Source organism: Pantherophis guttatus, chromosome 6, assembly GCF_059756535.1.
Source record: "Pantherophis guttatus breed Tessera chromosome 6, ASM5975653v1, whole genome shotgun sequence".
Classification (NCBI taxonomy): Eukaryota; Metazoa; Chordata; class Lepidosauria; order Squamata; family Colubridae; genus Pantherophis; species Pantherophis guttatus.
Window position 1 is genome coordinate 17,539,108 of NC_142068.1, and position 12,849 is coordinate 17,551,956.

A 12,849-nucleotide genomic window follows, 5' to 3' on the forward strand; every position below is an offset into this window, starting at 1 on the left:
GGGCTAAGATGCTGAGCTTGTCGATCAAAAGGTCGGCAGTTCAGCGATTCGAATCCCTAGTGCTGTGTAATGGGGTGAGCTGCTGTTACTTTTCCCAGCTTCTGCCAGCCTAGCAGTTCGAAAGCACGTAAAAAATGCAAGTAGAAAAATAGGGACCACCTTTGGTGGGAAGGTAACAGCGTTCCATGAGCCTTTGGTGTTTAGTCATGCCAGCCACATGACCACGGAGACGTCTTCAGACAGTGCTGGCTCTTCGGCTTTGAAACGGAGATGAGCACCGCCCCCTAGAATCGGGAATGACTAGCACATATGTGCAAAGGGAACCTTTACCTTTACCTTTAGTTTTAGACTTACAACTAGTCACTTAGCAACCAAAGTTAAAACAGACCAACCGGGGTATTACTTACAATTGTCCGCTGCCCACCCTTTGTGATCATATGATTGTATATCATGCACTCAGCAACCAGATTGCATTTATGGGCATTTGAAGTGGTACATGGTCACGTGACCATATTTTACAATGATTTTGCCAAAAACCAGCCTTTATAACTGCAGTGTTCACCTTACAATTGTGGCATCACTTAAGCATCATCACAAAAACGTCATAAAATAAAATGCAATCATTCCAAATTATAAACATGATGGGCAAGTTCCATTATGGTTGTAATTCAAGAACTACCCATATTACTGTAGATATCCAGCAATGTTTCGTCTACTAGAAAAAGTGCAGAGAAGAGCAACAAAGATGATTAGGGGACTGGAGGCTAAAACATATGAAGAATGGTTGCAGGAACTGGATATGTCTAGTTTAATGAAAAGACGGACTAGGGGAGACATGATAGCAGTGTTCCAATATCTCAGGGGCTGCCACAAAGAAGAGGGAGCGAAGCTATTCTCAAAAGCACCTGAGAGCAGGACAAGAAGCAATGGATGGAAACAAATCAAGGAGAGAAGCAACCTAGAACTAAGAAGAACTTTCCTGACAGTTAGAACAGTTAATCAGTGGAACAACTTGTCTCCAGAAGTTGTGAATTGACCAACACTGCAAGTTTTTAAGAAGAGATTGGACAACCATTTGTCTGAAGTGGTGTAGGGTTTCCTGCCTAGGCAGGGGGTTGGATTTGAAGACCTCCAAGGTCCCTTCCAACTCTGTTATTCTATTCTATTCTATTCTATTCTATTCTATTCTATTCTATTCTATTCTATTCTATTCTATTCTAACCAATAGAGGTGACCAAAAGAGCCAAGCAATAGGTCCAATAATACACTTTGGGTCAATGTGGTGTGGATTTACTACACAGTACAGGAAACCTGATTCAGATGAAGTCCCCATCCACAAGTGGAAACTCTTTGGGCTTGTGCTGTGGTTCCAATCTGGATCAGGTCCACTGGATCAGTAAAGCAGTTTTCCTTTCATTCAATATTTCTACAGCAAGAGCCAGCAATTTCAAGAGAAACAAGCGCACCATCTTGGCATTCAGAATAACAGCTCCTGGCACCTACCAAGTATTCCAAGTTTCTTGTATTTGTGTCAGAAGCACTGAGGTGCTTCCATGTTGAAAGGATTAGCTGATGACATCACCGTTGCCCTGGGAATATCCAGTTGTGGGCTCCTTTCATGTCCCTGGCAGGAGCTGGAGTGAAGGATGAGAGTTCAACCCTTCCCCATGGCAGCTCTCGAATCTCAAACAGAGGCTTGCTAACCTCCTGCCCAGCATCTGTACCACTTGAGTCCTTATTACAGATCACACTTTTGTTTCAGTGTCAACCATTTCTTCAATATTGGATTTATGTTTTAACATGCTCACAGCCTATGCCAGTCACACAATGCAACTCTGGCACCAGGAATACCAAAGGGCAAGCGCTTCCAACACTTACCAGAGCTTAAATCTCTCAACAGGTTCTTTCAACACCTCACATTCTATCTTCTAATTGGTGCCAATCCGCTTATGAAATTGGCAACAATTCACTCCACACCAGGTACACCACACCGCTCCAAAGACTAACTCTAGATTATTTCAAAAGGATATGGGATTAAAAACAGAAACAAAGAATCTCCACCCACCCCTTGAAGATATGAAAAGTCTGTGTCTGGCTTGTGCTTTTCAGCAGCAATTTGTTTGCAAAATAGTTAGAATATATATCTGTCTAGTTATAAATTCTCTTTGCTTTTTCTTTTTTTTTAATGTTGCGTAGCAGACATTTTTAGAAGGAAATTCCTGCCTAAACCTGCTCCAGTTTTGCACATTTCCAATCCCTGGAAATCCTAGGCAACTCCTGCTATTTCTCATTCGGAAGCACAGAAACATTATTAGACTGATAGTGGAGGGGGCCATAATGTATATATTCCCATCAAAATTTTATTTTTGGGGGGTTAGCAACATTTTGTAAAGTATACCAGAAAAAGAAGAACTAGTAAGGCAAAGTAAATAATGGCATAATAAGAACAGAAAGGAAAACATTACCAAGATGAGTTGCAGGTACACCTTGTTTAATAGGCCAATTGGGACACAAACTCCATTTTTAAGCAACAGAATCATAAGTAAAACAAAAAACAAAAAATCACATGACTGCACTGCTTAGTGATGGCAGTTCAGGCAATCCTGGCTGCCATCAAAAGAGAACTGTATAGTTGGTTAAGCAGGGACCTCACATCCCCGCAACTTCCAATTTCCCGCTGGCTTCCCCATTGACTTTGCTTGTGGGAAGCCAGCAGGGAAGGTTGCAAATCATACTCACATCACTGCAGAAGTGCTGTGGCAGCCATGAATATGATGTCTTTCTTTCCTAAATGTCCAAGTAGGGAGAAGCCTGAAACTACCATTCATTCAGCACTGTCAATAGTACAAATAGTTCATGAAGGAATGGTGGTTAAATGAGGACTACCTAACATTACTCAGTATACAATTCCGTACTCTTTTATCCATGCAAACAATCTTTCATCAATACTTTAGGAAGTTGATGTTCTTTCTTCTAGTTTTATCAGGATTTTTTCAGTTACCTGTAAAGACGACTTTCTCAATCTTCTCTTCCCTCTCAATTTGTTGATTCTTCCTTCTTATTCCAAGATCAACATCATTTTTTTTCTTTTTATGACCCTGTAGTCCCTTAATTCAGGGTAGAGTTGGGTTAACTGGATGGATCTGAGTGTTTTCTGGCCAGATGCCCTTTCAGATGCCTACGTGGAGTTCGCAGATATTTTTTCTTTGCACCCTAAGAGAGAAACATCTGCCACTACCAACAATTGAACTCTCAACCTTTCTAATGGGAGGCAAGCATCTTCACCACTGGGCCACCATGCTGCTCAATTTGATCCTCACTCATTCTCTCCACATAACCAAGTAACTCAAAATACTTCTTTCATATGGATCACTTATTTTTGTATTTAATTCACATTCATTCATCACATTCATTCTAAACCCTACTACTAAAACTATTCTGATTGATGTGAGATCCTATTCTCCTTGGTTTAATTTATTTTTATATTTCTCTTAATAAAATGAGCAGGAACATATTCATATACATCACTTTCATTTCTTTTTACAAGTGTTCCTTCCAACAGATCACTTATATCAATTATCTTCCTGCCAGCATTTCTACATCTTTAGGTTCCGCCATTATTTTTCTTGCCTTTATTAAATTTTCTGCTAACATATACAAAATCATCTACTCATTTTTTTTTCACTATATATAATTTGCAATTGCTCAGTCCATTTTCCATGTCGAATCCAGCTATCTTGATCTTTGGCACATTTTATATCCATCATGTACAAGTTTTAGAACATTCAGCAACCAACCATCAACTCCATGGAAAACATCCCACAATTCAACCATAGTCTCTTTATCATATACTTTTTCTAAATCAACAAATTTGCAATCAACTTTTTTTCTCACATTCATGCTGTCCAGAGTAACGCCTGTTATGCCATCCATGGCAAGATGGATGGCAAATAAATTTAACAAATGAATACATACATTTCTCAGGGTTTTCCTGAAGAGATAGAATTCTGATTTGTAGATCTTCTGTCTAACATAAAACTGAACTGCACTTACTATTAATTATCAATTTCTAGCATATTACTAATTGTCATCTCTTATACTGTTTCATCCAAACACCTTCCGAAGCACACTGAACAAATTAATACCTCTATAACTTTCTCCCCCCCCCCACTTCCTACAGAAGAACAATAAGGGGATTCTTCAGGCACAAACTCAGTCCTCACACATACACAAAAGAATTTGCAAAATCACAATAGGAAATGTATATTTCATATTAAAATTTTCCCAATTATATTTATGAACTTCTATACCAATTTTACATTTTTACCATTCTTATAGAATTCATGACTACCTTTGATCAATGTTTTCTTTGACATGACTCTTAATAAAGTTTGACATTTTTGAGGAATCATTTGCAGACAAATTACAAAGTATTCCTTCCAACATTCCTTACTTCCTTTTCATCCCAAACCATTTTACCCCTTTTATTTTTAATTCCAATCACTCTGCTGGCGGCTCTTTGTTTATCCTTTATCGCCTACTTCTAAAATGTTTTATTTTGGTTAAAAACACTCCACATTTTTTCTTCATCTTTTAATCTTAAGCATTCTTTGGACTCTTTGACTGCATTCTTTAAGATTATCCTTTTCTCTATATATACATATTGTGTATGTTATGTCTGCTTTCTATTCATTTTATCAGAGGAATAATCTGACTTTTTCATACCTGATTCATGCTTTCTCTTTCTGCAAACATTCTACTTTCATTTGTTTCTTAAACCTCTTTCCTTTTTTCCATGTCCATTTCTCCCATTGGTCCACTTCTAACTTTATTTGAAAGATGGCATTATTGTCCATCCTTGTATCCTTCACTAATTTCCTCAATGTTTCTTCACAAGCAAATCCATTATCTCTTCAGATTTACATTCACACTTTGTACAGTTCAGTGGTGGGTTTCAAAAATTTTTACTACTGGTTCTGTGGGTGTGGCTTGGTGGGAGTGGCAGGGGAAGAATACTGTAAAATCTCCATTCCTACCCCACTCCAGGGGAAGGATACTGTAAAATCACCATTCCCTCCCCAATCCAGGAGAAGGTTACTGTAAAATCCCCATTTTCTCCCAATCAACTGGGACTTGGAAGGCAGAGAATAGATGTGAGTGGGGCCAGTCAGAATTTTTACTACCGGTTCTCCGAACTACTCAAAATTTCTGCCACCGGTTCTCCAGAACTGTTCAGAACCTGCTGAAACCCACCTCTGGTAAAGTTGAATAACTTAGGTGCATTTAAAACAAATAGGCCTATTTCTAAATAAATACATCATTCTCAGGATCTTTCAATGGCCCAATCACTTTTTCCATACTCATATCATTCTCATCTATCTATTCATATCACCTACCAAAATAATTTTTTCCTTTGATTTGTTTCCTACAGAACTCTGAACAATGTTACGCCTCATATGCGGCTATCATCATCTTATACATTCCTATGTTTATACACACACACACATCTGGATGACACCAATCCTTACTTTCTGAGATACATCTTAGATCTTTCATTCACATTTTTATTCATTCATACTCTTTATTGTTTACCAGGATCTGCAGCCATTTGGATAGAATGTGAAAAGTTCTTCATGTCTGATGAAACTATGCTCTGTCCACCTACTAATAGTTTTTGAAACAAGGAGGCACTTAAAAAGAGGAGCTCAATAAGGAATAATATGTCCACATGTGCTATGTCAGATGGACCTTTCCGTCTTTGTATTCTACTAGTTGTGCACCTTTATACGTATCAACTCAGAATTTCCTGGTCAGCTATCTTATAACTTTGTTGCATGGAATATTGCCTACTAATAAAAGATAAAAGACAGTATCAGTCAAGTCTGATATATTTCGACTCATATGTCACAGGCTCAATCACAATCTAGATATATCCCAAGCATGCTCGTATTATTCTATATCAAGGGACGTCATTGAGGGCTGCATCAGGGTTGTGTTTGACCTTGGGACACTGGGTGTTGTGGCAGGGGCAGGGGGTGGCCCAATTTCAGCTGGGATGGTCTTCTGCAGCCCTCTGCCAGCAAAAATAGAGCTAAGGGAGGGCGCATTTCCCCCCCCCCCGAGTTCCGTTTTCACTGGCAGAGGGCTGCAGGAGGCCATCCCAGCAGAAATCATTTTCACTGGCATAGGCACCGCGGGCTGGTCCTTCTCTGTTTCCAGGGCGGCTCCAGGGCCATATCTAAGCACCCCATGGACCAGATCCAGCCCATGGGCCTTTGACACCTCTGTTCTATACAAACTAAGATTGCTTACCTAGACATTATTCCACAACAGCAATAGCACTTAAGATTTATACACCGCTCTGTACAATGTCAGAATATTGCTCCCAACAGTCTGGATCCTCATTTTATCAACCTCATGAGAATGGAAGGTTGAGTCAACCTTGAGCCCATCGGCATTAAACTCCAAGCTGTAGGCAGAGTTAACCTGCAATACTGCACTCTAACCACTGCACTTCCAGGGCTCACAAGCCACCAATCCATTGACTATACCAGCTAGAAGGTACAATATATGTCAATGATGGCTAACCTTTTTGCCGTCATGTGCCAAAAGCGGGGTGGGGCACAGGGGGGGTCGTGCATGCACATGCCTACACCCATAATTCAATGCTCCCCACCCCCCATGCATGGGTGTGCGACCCCCCCACCGCAGTCCCCCTGCTCTTGGCTCATGATAGCATGGTGGACTCTGTAGGCCCATTTTTCGCCCTCTCCAGAGCCTTTCTAGAAACCTGGGGAGGGCAAAAACGGCCTTCCCCACCCCCCCGGAGGCCCTCCATTTACCAACTTCCAATCCCACTGGAGCTGAGCTAGGGCAACGCTTGCGTGCCCACCGATATGGCTTTGCATGCTACCTGTGGCATAAGTTCACCATCACGGGTATATGTGATGTGTGGCCATGCTCAGAATGTGGAAGCCTGTTATTATGATTCATTCTGTTTCTCTAAAACGACAGACTTTATACCCTTGTGCTGTTCTACTTAGAGCAAGACTGTCTTGCACAAAAGAGGCAGCTGGAAATGTATTCAAATACCAGAACATTGGAGTCATGTCTATGACTCACAAGCTCATTAGCCGTGCCCAAATTCAGATGTTGTTCGCTACTGATGACTTCACAGCTCCTAACCTCCACACATATACACCCCACTGCCTAACAGCTTCCAGCTCATGTTTCAAGGTTCATCTGCATTCAAAGGGGTTAAAGCCTTTTATTCAAACAGTCTTGCCACTAAAACAGTTTCCTGTCCTTTATGGCAATGGGAAAGAGCAAGGCAAAGAAAGCAATTGAGCGAATGCCAAATAAGCCAAATTTGGAAACAAACCTAAAGGGGAGCAGAAGGGTTGGACAATCTATGTGAGGGCACAGAAAGCTCCAAAGAGCATTGCAATATCAACATTTTAATGATAGGATAGGATAGGATAGGATAGGATAGGATAGGATAGGATAGGATAGGATAGCATAGCATAGCATAGCATAGCATAGCATAGCATAGCATAGCATAGCATAGCATAGCATAGCATAGCATAGAATAGAATAGAATAGAATAGAATAGAATAGAATAGAATAGAATAGAATAGAATAGAATTCTTTATTGGCCAAATATGATTGGACACACAAGGAATTTGTCTTGGTGCATACATAAGAGTACATAAAAGAAAAGATACATTCGTCAAGAATCATAAGGTACAACACTTAATGATAGTCATAGGGAAACAGTCAATATAAATCTTAAGGATACCAGCAACAAAGTTACAGTCATACAGTCATAAGAGGGAAAAAATGGGTGATAGGAACGATAAGAAGATTAATAGTAATGCAGACTTAGTAACTAGTTTGACAGTGTTGAGGGAATTATTAGTTTAGCAGAGTGATGGCAAGGTTGACTCAGCCTTCCATCCTTTCGAGGTAGGTAAAATGAGGACCTGGATTGTGGGGGCAATAAGCTGACTTTGTATAAAAAAGAACACCGCTTAGGGGGGGCCGAAAGCCCTACTAAGCAGATATATACAAAAGTATGAAGGCTATTGCTTAACGTATTGTAAGCTGCCCTGAGTCTCCGGAGAAAGGGCAGCATATAAATCGAACCAATAAATAAACAAACGAACAAATAAATAAATAAATAAATGGCGTTCGGGGGAAAACTGTTCTTGTGTCTAGTTGTTCTGGTGTGCAGTGCTCTATGTGTCACTTTGAAGGTAGGAGTTGAAAGAGTTTATGTCCAGGATACGAGGGGTCTGTAGATATTTTCACAGCCCTCTTTTTGACTCGTGCAGTATACAGGTCCTCAATGGAAGGCAAGTTGGTAGTAATTGTTTTTTCTGCAGTTCTAATTATCCTTTGAAGTCTGTGTCTGTCTTGTTGGGTTGCAGAGCCAAACCAGACAGTTATAGAGGTGCAGATGACAGACTCAATAATTCCTGATCTCTCAGGATAAACAACAACAACGAGCTCCTAGTGCTGGAGAGGACCTGGAGAAGAAGCAAGAGGCAGGCAGAACTCTTAATTGGCATCCAATTATTTTCCTTTAAGGGTAAGGAGCCAGTTTGGTGCAATGGTTAAACATAGATTAGAAAACCAGAAGACAGTCAGTCCTGGTCCTGCTTTAGGCACAAGTTAGTTTGGTTACCTTGACCCAGTCACCTTTTCTCAACCTTAGGAAGAAGGGCTGCAGGGATTATTCCAAGGAGGAGTCAACACTGACTCAAAGGTAAGTGTTTCCTTAGGGGTAGGCATGAACCTGCATATATTTGGGGCTCCCATAAATCCCAGGCTGCATGGCCAGTGGCAAAACTGTGGAAGCTGTAGCCTAAAACAGGGGTCCCCAACCCCTCGGCCGTGGACAGCAGCAAGCCACGGCATGTCAGAAACCGGGCCGTGCAAACAAGCGAAGCCCCATCCACAGGATGCAGGCAGCATCCAAGACCACATCCCCTCCAGTCCACAGAAAGACTCTCTCCACGGAACCAGTCCCTGGTGCCCAAAAGATTGGAAGCCACTAGCCCAAAACATCTGGAATTAAACTTACTTGTTTATCATGGTAACACAGGGGTTAGAATGCAGTACTGCAGGCTATTTCTGCTGACTGCCGGTTGCCAGTAGTTCGATTCTCACCGCTCAAGATTGACTCAGCCTTCCCTCCTTCTGAGGTCAGTAAAATGACGAGCCAGATTGTCGAGGGCAATATGCTGACTCTGTAAACCGCTTAGAGAGGGCTGTAAAAGCACTGTGAAGTCTAAGTGCTATTGCTATCTCTGATTTAGTAGAGCAGAAGTAGTACAGTAAAATTGTCCAAGGATGCAGAGTTGACACTCTCCGATTATGTTTTTCAGAAGAAAAAAATTATTCTTAACTCGGCATCCTATTTAGGACCTTTTACAACCTCCGAGGTCATGATTAAGCCACCAGGCTAAAAATCAGGAGCCTGGGAATTCTAGTTCCTCGTTAGGCATGAAAGCCAACTGGGTGACTCTGGGCCAGTCTCTCTCCCTCCCTCCCTCCCTCCCTCCCTCCCTCCCTCTCTCTCTCTCTCTCTCTCTCTCTCTCTCCCAACCCAACTCATCTCACAGGATTGTGATTGTGGGGAATGTTTGTCTTTCTCTTTTAAACTGGGTAAGGTTTAAGAAATAAATGGGTAAGTGGAGTGGTGGGATTCAAGTGATTTAACAACCGGTTCTCTGCCAAACTGCAACAACCAGTTCGCCAAACTGCTCAGAAAGTTAACAACTGGTTCTCCCGAAATGGTGCGAACTGGCTGAATTCCACCACTGGGCAGCGGCATCTTTGAAACCCAATTACCTTTGTTCCAAATTTCCAATCAGGTAAAAGCTAGTCCCTTTGTGAAGTTGTTCGCTTACAGATTAAGCAGTATTATTTTCTAAACGCAATCATATGATTTCTACGCAGAGGAGGGGATTTGTAACGAGTCGTATAACATCCCCACTGCAAACACCTTGACTTGCAGCATCAGTAAAAAAAAAAAAGACAGGAATTTATAACCAGATTACTCAAATGCCAACTATTTGAAGCCAGTCATGCTTCATTTCATCCCTGTGAGAAATATACCAATAAAGCAGTGGCTGTCTTTCAAGGTATTTACTCTAAAATTGCAGACCTAACAACAGTCTCTTATTTATAGCCTCTACACCAAGCAGATTGAAGAGTATATAACGAGAAAGGAGGTTTCAAGGCTGAGACATTAACGCAACTCTAATATGTCTCATCATATAACATAGGGGCAAGTTAGAACATCACAAGTTTTCAAATTTTGCACACCTTAAGCAGTGGTGGGTTGCTCCCGGTTTGGCCCGGTTCGGGCGAGCCGGTAGTGGTGATGATGTGACATATCAGCAAACCAGTTCTCTATGACTGGAAGTTGGGCCCTCCCTCCCGTCCGCCCCTGCGTTATACCTACCTTTATTTGCCGTTTTTTTAGCCCAGCTGATAGGCGCAGCAGAGTGGATTGCTGCACCTCAGCTCGGCAGAAATCTAATGCGCTTGCGCGGAGCACAAGTTTGGCGCGCGTGTGAGCATTGCGAGCATGAGCGTGGCGATTGCGCGCAAAGCGCATGCACGAAGAGAACCGGTGGTAACACCTGTTGGAACCCACCACTGACTTTAAGTCTTCACAAAAATTGACTTTGGCAGACTAAGGCCATTGGTTCATTAATTCAACAACAGTGAATTTTCATTCCATTATTCAACAAGTGTATAATTCCATATAATACAAAATGCACTTTTACTGTCATTTTTTTTTATTGTGAGCACACTGGCACACATTAAAAATGGAATTCTTTTGCCTGCTCTCAAAAGAAAGTATATATTTACCCATACATGTACCTAACACACATATACATACACACATACATGCTATATACACACACACATGCACACCCACAACAGTAGTGGGTTCCACTTACCTTCGCTACTGGTTCTGAATTGGGAGCACGCTTGCGTTCTGCGCATGCCCAGAGCATCCATGATGATGTCCGGGCAGGTGGGCAGAGCCTCCCGCCACCACCGCTACCTGTTCGCCCAAACCAGGGTGAACTGGTAGAGACCCACCACTGACCCACAGCCACTTATGCATATATTAATCATTGTCCGTTTTGAATACATAGCAGAAAGAGGAAACTTGGGAGTTCACAAGGTTGATACTTTAAAGCCCTACAGGACATGGGACCAAGTTCTTTGAGGAACTACCTCTCCCCAGGGATGTCTACCTACCCCATCAGACAGTGGCATGGAGCAGGTCCTGTCAGGTAGGGAGATTTTTTTGGTGGGTCCTAAGCAGTGGTGGGATTCAGCCAGTTCACATCACTTCGGGAGAACCGGTTGTTAACTTTCTGAGCAGTTTGGTGAACTGGTTGTTGGAAGAAATCATTAGGGCAGAGAACCGGTTGTTAAATTATTTGAATCCCACCACTGGTCCTAAGGGGAAATCCTTTTCTGCCATAGTCCCCGCTCCCATCATTTCCCCTCCCTATGGTAAGACTGTTTGTTTTTCAGAAGGTCCTCATAATAACATAAATACATTCAGAAGAAGCAACCCACACACTGGAATTCAGAGATAGTAAATGTGAAACTGGGAGGAAGGGAAGATAATATCTCCCAGCTTCATACCAGACCACAGATACGCTGATATTACCTTAAATAATTTAAAATTCTGAAATTCTCTTTTCTTTTCTGCCATGGATTTCTCACACTCTGACATCAACTGAGGAGTACAATAACTTATCCCAAATTTAAAACTACACACACACACACATACTGTATATGTGGGTTTTCTATCGAAGCAACCTGGTCTACCCAAATATGGGAAGGAGTATACTGCTTCCTTTTCACCTTTCAGCCCCAATCCAGGAGCCCTCAGGTAGTCGCTTTCATGACAAATTATTTTGTGTTAAATTTATATTTACTGACAAAGAAATAAATAGAGAACTAAATAGCTTGAAATAGATCTATTTCAAGCTATTTAGCTCTCATCAGCTAGCCATACCCATCTGGGATTCAAACGTGGGCTTGCTTGCATATTAGGCAGATGTATTAACCTCTAAGCCACAGGTTCTCCTCGCTTTGTCAGCTTGTACCAGGGGAGATTAAATATATATACAGTATATATAGTTTTAAAATTATATACTGTTAAAATATATATTTACACATAACGAACATCAGGGAGGCATACAACCAATCATGTAATGCCACTTCTAGAAAGCCTAGATATTTGTCTTTTTATCATCTAAAACGGGAGTCAACTAAGAACATTTGAAATATCACTGAACTGTTATGGCCATAAGTACAAGTCAACCAAGAGTAAGTGATTATGACAGCATTGAACAAAACAGTGTAGCAAGTTGATTACTCCTGGCGTAACACTGAAGCCATAAAGCAGATTTCTCCTGGGATGGTTGTGCTAGGATTGGAGGTAGTTGAGGAAATGCAGTGACATTTTGAAATTGCATTACGATCATATAGAACACAGCCAACTCTAGTAAAAGCTACTACTATTCTGGGGCTGTCTCTGAATCTGAGAATTTTCAAAATCTAGTTTAGCACACAAATGACAATCAATTCAGCTTGCCTAGTCCATAACACTTCTACTGCTACGTGCTTCCAATTTACATATATGCACTGAGGTGATATTTTATATGAATAGAAATAATGAGTTTCAAAGCATGGTATCCAACATGCTATTGATATTCTCATCAAGAATAGCTGAACTTCTAACAATTTACACTTTGGAGTATAAATCAAACCAGAGGTGGGTTTCAGCAGGTTCTGACCAGTTCTGGA

The 12,849-nt window shown here is 41.3% G+C and overlaps 1 protein-coding gene across 3 annotated transcripts in view; it reads right to left on the reverse strand.

Annotated features, from left to right (window-relative positions):
* FNDC3B (fibronectin type III domain containing 3B) overlaps positions 1–12,849 on the reverse strand; it is a 313,079-nt gene that overhangs the window by 252,241 nt on the left and 47,989 nt on the right. The gene's annotated exons all lie outside the window — the stretch shown is intronic.